Here is a 7,994-nt window from a genome sequence, read left to right as displayed (position 1 = left end):
CCCGAGACGAGGTGGTCTATTGTTCCGTCAAACGTATCGCAGAATCTGCATTTAAGATCAGAACCGTTTTGAAGGACGTTAGCCTTGTAGTTTTTGGTAAACAAACTTTGATCTGGTGCCGCCAATATGAAAATTTCGTGGGGTCTCCATGAGTTGCCCAGTGTTGCTTGCCTCCTTTAAGCATTTTCTTTGTTATATTTTTCAATGTTATTGACTTTTTTTACATGACATTTTATGTAACCTCACTTTGTCCTTCATGTTGTGTAATGTCCAATCTTATATTTGTCGGCCCTTGTGGTTAGCAAAAAGATTATTATTATTATTATTATTATTATTATTATTATTATTATTATTATGATTATTATTATGATTATGATGATTATTATTATTATTGTTGTTGTTGTTGTTTTCATCTCCGTATGTGATATTTTGTTCAGTAGTATGCCGAATCATTACACGTGAGGTACGGCAACAGAAAATATATGATTAGTTTCCACTACTTGAATAACATGAGCTTCCTCCACTGAACGTTATACATTACACCAGAAATGTTACAACTTTAATAAAAAAAAAGTTTAATACGTTTAATAAATTTGTAAAATGGTAATAGAAATAAAGACTTAAAACTGTAACTATAAAACTGTACTGAATGTTAATTTGTTTCCACATGCACGTGCATACACAAACAAACACAGACACACACGATCCTTGTGTTTATGTTTGTCTCTCTCCACAGCATCAAAACCGGAGTTTATTGATTTAAGGACACGTAAATGATCCGTTTGATTAAAGACATGGATAGAATAAGTATCAGACTTTTTAAGAAAAATATATTGGGGTCAATTTGATCGGCTAAACAACTCGTTAAGAGGAGGCCCTAGCATGGCACAATTACTGAATCAGGTAATATATATATATATATATATATATATATATATATATATATATATGTATTATATATATATATATATATATATGTATTATATATATATATGTATTATATATATATGTAGTATGTATGTATGTGTGTGTGTATATATATATATATATATATATATATATATATATATATGTATGTATGTGTGTGTATATATATATGTGTGTATACATGTGTGTATGTGTATATATATATGTATGTATGTATGTATATATATATATATATATATATTGAACACTCAATATTTCATATATTCAATAAGACATATTCCATATATTCAATAAGACATTCAATACTTCATTTCATTGCACCATCCATTTTTATATCATATATTATATTTTCTATATCCCACATTAATTTTACAAGAATATAAATGAAACATAAAAAAACAGACAGAGCTGGAACTCTTTTAAATAAAATAGTATATTCCTCTATACACGATCATACAAAACCCTTTTTATATCCTTCATTCCATCGTTCACCGGCATTATTTTCCTTTCCTCCATGTTTTTTAGGACTTCTTTCGGTGGTGACAGTTTCTCCGTACTTCTAAAACGAACGTTTACAGATCCGAAGCGGCTTCCTCGGGCGAGATATGTTATATCTCGCCAAATTGGCTTCAGTGCTCTTTCAATTACTTCAGTTTCCTCCAATGTAATCTTCTTGTCTTTCACGGAGTACACTTTGTAAACAATCATTTTCTCCATTATTTCCACGGATGGTGACAATTTAACCTCGCCGATTTCAAATCCCCGTAACGCTAAACAATTTTATTACATCTATTTTGATTTCTATTCGCTTTCAAAAAGGTGGACGAAAACCTATGGTGGCAAAAAAGGATCACCACAGTAGATCTGTTCAAAGTTTTGGATTCTGTTACACGCAACTTACACTTATTTATATTTACCCTGAAGTAAGGGGCACTCGAAATAGGTCGTTCTATTTGTATTTTATTCGATTATATACTTTTGCCTTTTGTGATTTTATGTGTTTGGGAACCATGGTAAATTTTATGTGATTGGGAACTATGGTGATTTTTATAGGGACGGTGTTGTATGCAAAGTCGTTGACCCAAATTTAATGTTTGTTCTATAATCAATGCTTCTTTATCTTCGTCTCATTCATATTTGTGCTTTCCTTTTGCAGTACAATAAATTCTTAAGTTTCTATTAGAAGAGACAAGTATTACTTCTTGTTGCGTATATATATATATATATATATATATATATATATATATATATATATATATATATATATATATATATATATACGAGTATGTCACATTTTCCGTTTGTTTTTCATTTAAGCCTGAAAATATTATTTATGTAACGCACACACTCCTTAATTTTTAAAACCCATTTTTAGAAATATTCTTGGAATATTTTTGTACCACTCTGTCTCTTTCCTTTACTTTGCTTCTCTTAATTTCCTTCCCTTCTCTGTCTGTCTGTCTGTCTTTCTCTGTTACCTTTCTCCCACTATCACGTGATCCGTGACAGCCTAAAGCGGTGTCATTCGTTTTGCCTTCGACTGGGCTGGTCACGATTTGCTGAGCTCCTCGCTCCACCCCTCCCGAGTCTATAGTTCTTTTAGGACAATTTCTATTTCTCTTTTGTGTTACCCATTTTTGTCTTGTCTTGCAGCCCAAAGGTTTTGTTTTTGTAGCTGTGTTTGAATTATTATCACTTTAATTGTTGCCTTCGTGTGGCCCTAAACCTTTATCCTGTTTATTGTTTTATCTCTCGTCCGTTCACTAATGGCTCGTCGCGAGCCCGTCTCATTTTGCTATATTTTGGTCCCATTCCCGGAAACGTTCTTGCCGGGGCCCCCAGAGCGTCCGTAATATTATTATCGATAATGGCCGACATTGCACTTGACCCTCTGGCCGATGAGTGAAGGGAAGTTGGTGACTGTCTGTGTTTTCTGTTTGTCTGTGTATTTAGTATATGTTCGTATATTTATTTACTACACGTTTTCTTAATTACACACACACACACACACACACACACACACACACACACACACACACACACACACACACACACACATATATATATATATATATATATATATATATATATATATACATACATACAGGTATGTCATATTTTCCATTTAATCCTATACGAGTGAGTGCTGAAAAGTTCCAGACTTTGGGTAAAAGAAAATACAGGAAAACCAATTAATTACGATTTTATTCAACATATTCCCCTTTCAGATTCACACACGTATTGCAGCGGTCCTTCAGGTATACTAAGATCTATAAAAGAACTCGGAAGTTTGGGCCTCCAGCCAGGCCTTTTGTAGCATCCTTAAAACACAGGAACTTTTGAGCAGCTTACTAGTGAAAAAAAAAAAAAAAAATGAAAATATACAACAACGAATGGAACGATAAGATCATATGGCTAGATTCCAGATTGCGGTTTATTCATTCCACCTACTCCCAGATGGGACACCGGTCCGTTGCATTACTCATTTCTACCAGTTGACTGCACTGGAGCAAGGTGAAATGAAGTATTTCTGTTTAAAAAACACAGCGCATTGCCCAGTTTAGGAACTGAAACTACAGTCTTACAACACCCTAACAACTGAGCCACGTGCTTCGCCATATATTGATAGAAACGCATATATAATGTCAAGAATATTCAATTCAGTTTTTGATAACGGGACAATGACAGTTCGTGAATCTTCAGATATAGATTTAAGAACTCTGCCTTTCGAAATAATCTGTAAACTGCTAATAAGAACATGAAAAGCATATGAAATAAAATATATGAAATTTGAACATAGACATTCATAAAAGAAAACCTATGTATGTGCACGCGCATATACTTACGGACACATATACTTACGCACGCACACACATACGCATCCGCAAAACACACATACGCGCGCGCGCATGTACACATGCATACACACACGCGGAAACAGTCAGACGGGAGTCGGTGAGCTGGCATAATCGCTGCTTTTTTGCTCTTCCGGCTCTTTACATTCTGAGATCGAATCTCATCGTGGTCAAATTTGTTCCTTACATCTTCAAGATCGATAAATTAAAGTACCGGTCAAATTTTGGCATCGATGCAGTTGACTTGTCCCCTACTATCAAGACTAGCGCACGCATGCACGCATATGCACATACACGCACACACACACACACACACACACACATCCACAAACAAACACATCTTCAAAGAAACACATCCTCAAACACTCACATCCACACACATCTACATAAACATGCACACGCACGCGCGCGCATGCACGCACATAACATCCACACATATCCACACACACACACGCACACGTATGAATATGCATGTGTGGAACCCTTGGCTTAGTGGTTAGGGTGTCAGCATCATGATCGTAAGATTTTGGTTTCGATTCCTGGACCGGGCGACGCGTTGTGTTCTTGAGCAAAACACTTCATTTCACGTTGCTCCAGTCCACTCAGCTGGCAAAAATGACTAACGCTGCGATGGACTGGCGTCCTCTCCAGCTGGGGAACACATACGCCATTGAAACCGGCAAACCGAGCCCATGAGCCTTACTAGGCTTTAAAAAGGGCGCATTTATTTATTTTCATAAAAGCATATGTACATGTCATCAATGAACAAAGGAAACACTTTTGTCTCTCTTCCCCTCTCCCTGTTGGTTATTTATGTAAAATAAATCTCGACGCACATAAAATACTGTTATTTTCTATTGTTTATATAACATTAGGATATAAACGCATTTACTGATTAAATATCACATCTAGAGAAAAGAATTAAAAAAATTCAGTGCTTCTTATTTGAAAGAATCTCGTGAGGACTGACTCGTTAGAGCACCGAGGTGAATATGGCCTGTGGTAGTTCTTTCCACTCTTTCGTTCTGGTTTCAAATCCTGTTGTGGTCAATTTTGCATTTCATAAAACCGGAGTTTATAAAATAAAATGTCAGTGAAGGAAGCACTGGGGTTGATTTAGACTCCTTCGAAATTAGCTAGCCTTGTGCAAATTAGAAAGCATTTGCTCTAGTTTCCAGTACTGAATTATGTTATTTCTTTCTTTTTTTTTTTTTTTTTTGAAGCTTGCTAATACAAGAGAGATTTAAAAAATAAATAATTTATATATACTTAATGAAATTAGTGGGCCAGATTTGGCCTGTGGTTCAGATATTGTCAAATTTCAGGTGGCCTTGCCTGATAAACAATAATCGTATACAGCATTTAAAATTCACTAATGTATGGGAGATAACTCTGCGTGATTATGACCTTAACCTAGAGTTACATAACTTGAATAAATATTCTTTCTATGCAAGCAAAGGTATATTTTATAAACGTTTCACAGAACGCTACACGATGGTGAATCACATCATGTTATATTTTGAGTTCAAATAAAATACTAACAAAGTACTGAGATCGATATTAACAACACTGCTCGATCATAATGTGTTGTAAGAAATAATTTTACTATCAGGCGTAGGAGTGGCTGTGTGGTAAGTAGCTTGCTTACCAACCACATGGTCCCGGGTTCAGTCCTACTGCGTGGCATCTTGGGCAAGTGTCTTCTACTATAGCCTCGGGCCGACCAAAGCCTTGTGAGTGGATTTGGTTGACGGAAACTGAAAGAAGCCCGTCGTATATATGTATATATATATATATATGTGTATGTGTTTGTGTGTATGTGTTTGTGTGTATGTGTTTGTGTGTATGTGTTTGTGTGTATGTGTTTGTGTGTCTGTGTTTGTCCCCCAACATCGCTTGACAACCGATGCTGGTGTGTTTATGTCCCCGTAACTTAGTGGTTCAGCAAAAGAGACTGATAGAATAAGTACTAGGCTTCTAAAGAATAAGTCCTGGGGTCGATTTGCTCGACTAAAGGCGGTGCTCCAGCATGGCCACAGTCAAAAGACTGAAACAAGTAAAAGAGTAAAAGAGTAAAAGAGTATCAATTTCTCTCCTATAGAATAAATACCAGTTATAACAGGGTTATTTGAATTAACAACAACACACACCCAAAGCTTGTTGCCATGCATTAATGTTATAAATCCCTATTGCTTCAACAATTTAACTCGTAAGTGGAGGGTGTTTCAAGTTGCTGTGAAGGAATTGTGATTTGTGAAAACCGGTTTATATGATTTTATGACGCATTTAATGTTTCTTACCTTCAGTTATCTCCCTTGCATACGACGACTAGTGTGTGAAGGTTATGTCTACATGTATTATTGTCAGCACTGATTTTGTTACGACATTTCGTATCCAAGACGTCAGATGTGAACAAACAATGAGGTCGAAGATGAAAAAAAAAAAAAAAAAGACAAACAGTAACAGGCATATATGCAGTATTTTGGGAGTTGGTGCTCCTTCATCAGCACCCATCTAACCCCTTAATCTGTCCTGAACACATTGCTTACATAGCCACTAATAACAGCAATGTAACGTTAAACACATTCCTGGAAGTTGGTTCGTAAATATTAATGATTTGAAGGGACGCGGTATTTTGTTATGTAACCATATAAGTCAGGCCCATGACTCTGCTTAACAAAGAGTTTAAAATTTTGGTGAAGGTATTAATAAAGAGGTTGGCGCTTGTCGTCGAGGATTTGGTTGGGGATGGCACAAACCTGCGCAATCCCGACTAGGTCCATACAGGACAACCTCCACCTCATGCGATATATTATAGAAAGGGTAGGGTGTAAACCTGGCTTCGGTGGGGCGCTGATCAATTTAGATCAACCGAAAGCTTTCGATAGGTTCGACCATCGATGTCTAGAGTGGTTGGCTTCGGCCCCGTCTTCAGAGGTTGGATCGATGCAATGCACAGCGGCATCTGCCCGCTGGTCAAAGTTAATGGCCACCTCTCGGAACCATTTCAGGTCTCCCGATCGGTCCGTCAAGGGTATCCTCTGTCCTCCCTTCTGTACGTATTGACTCTTGAGCCTTTACTGTGGAAACTGGAACTGCTGTGTCGGCATATACAGACGACATCACTGTGATGGTGTAGGACACCTCAGAAATCGAGGTGGTCGGCACATTATTGGAGGAATATGAAAAGTTGACGGGAGCAAAACTTAACCCGCGCTCATCCAGTGTCCTTGCATTACTTACTTGTGGAGTTATGTTGAACAGCTGTTATCACGTGTAGGACGGATCCGGCTATTGGCCAAGTCCATAGTAAAGATCGATCCGCTGCCTTCCATACATCCGGAAGAACAGGCAATTTTCCTCTGCCTGATAGCTGTAGCGAAAGGTGTTGTATGATGGACCAGGTTGAAAGGACTGAAGATAGACGCTTTTTTCTTCGGTCAATCCTTCAACTTTTTCAGATTTCACTTGGAAAGGAAGATGGGGGTGGCGAGAAAAAAGCTGCCTCCCAGTACATTTGCTAAAAGGTGGGTGAAGGTAGAGAAAATAGCCCGTGTGAATGGACCTACTCTAATAATGCCCTTCCCGGATGCCCTCAAAGTGTCGCGTGGTTCAAGATTGGTGGGGTACCTGAGCCAACTCCAAGTGTTTATCCCCACCATTATTGGGGAAATTTCATTGTTACATTCTTTTGGAGGATATCATTGTTACTGTTTAAATTGTGTACACGTTGTTTCTGTGTAAAATCCCCACTTTCCATGTCTACCGTATCGTCCTCTATATGTCGGCCCTAGTGGCTAATAAATGAAATAATAATTATCATGATTATTGTAGAGGCAAGTCGACTGGCAGCTATTTCTGTCGCTGGACGGAGGGTCCGGTAAAAGTGCTCCGAGTTTGGTTTGGACCAGATTTTCAGGTAGATAGGAACTGGGAAGAAGTCATCACTAGGGTGGCTAAGCTCACCTAGAAATGAACAGAAAGGAAGCTGTCTTTGAAAGACCGGGAAGAAGTAGCGAATGCATATATCGTCTTGGCCTAACCGTCGTACCTTGTCCTAAGAAAACTCTGGCCAGATTGGAGCGCTCGCTTTTCCGATTCTTATGGAAGAGTCAGGTTCTGCTAATCAGAAAATTCACCTGCTGTCAACACCCACACCGTTGTGGTCTTGTGATGCCATCCTTAATGATGCAGCGCCACGCTCTGAAGCTG

The sequence above is a fragment of the Octopus bimaculoides genome, chromosome 13 (assembly GCF_046866305.1).
Source record: "Octopus bimaculoides isolate indiv1 chromosome 13, ASM4686630v1, whole genome shotgun sequence".
Lineage (NCBI taxonomy): Eukaryota > Metazoa > Mollusca > Cephalopoda > Octopoda > Octopodidae > Octopus > Octopus bimaculoides.
Note: the sequence above shows the minus strand (reverse complement) of the source record.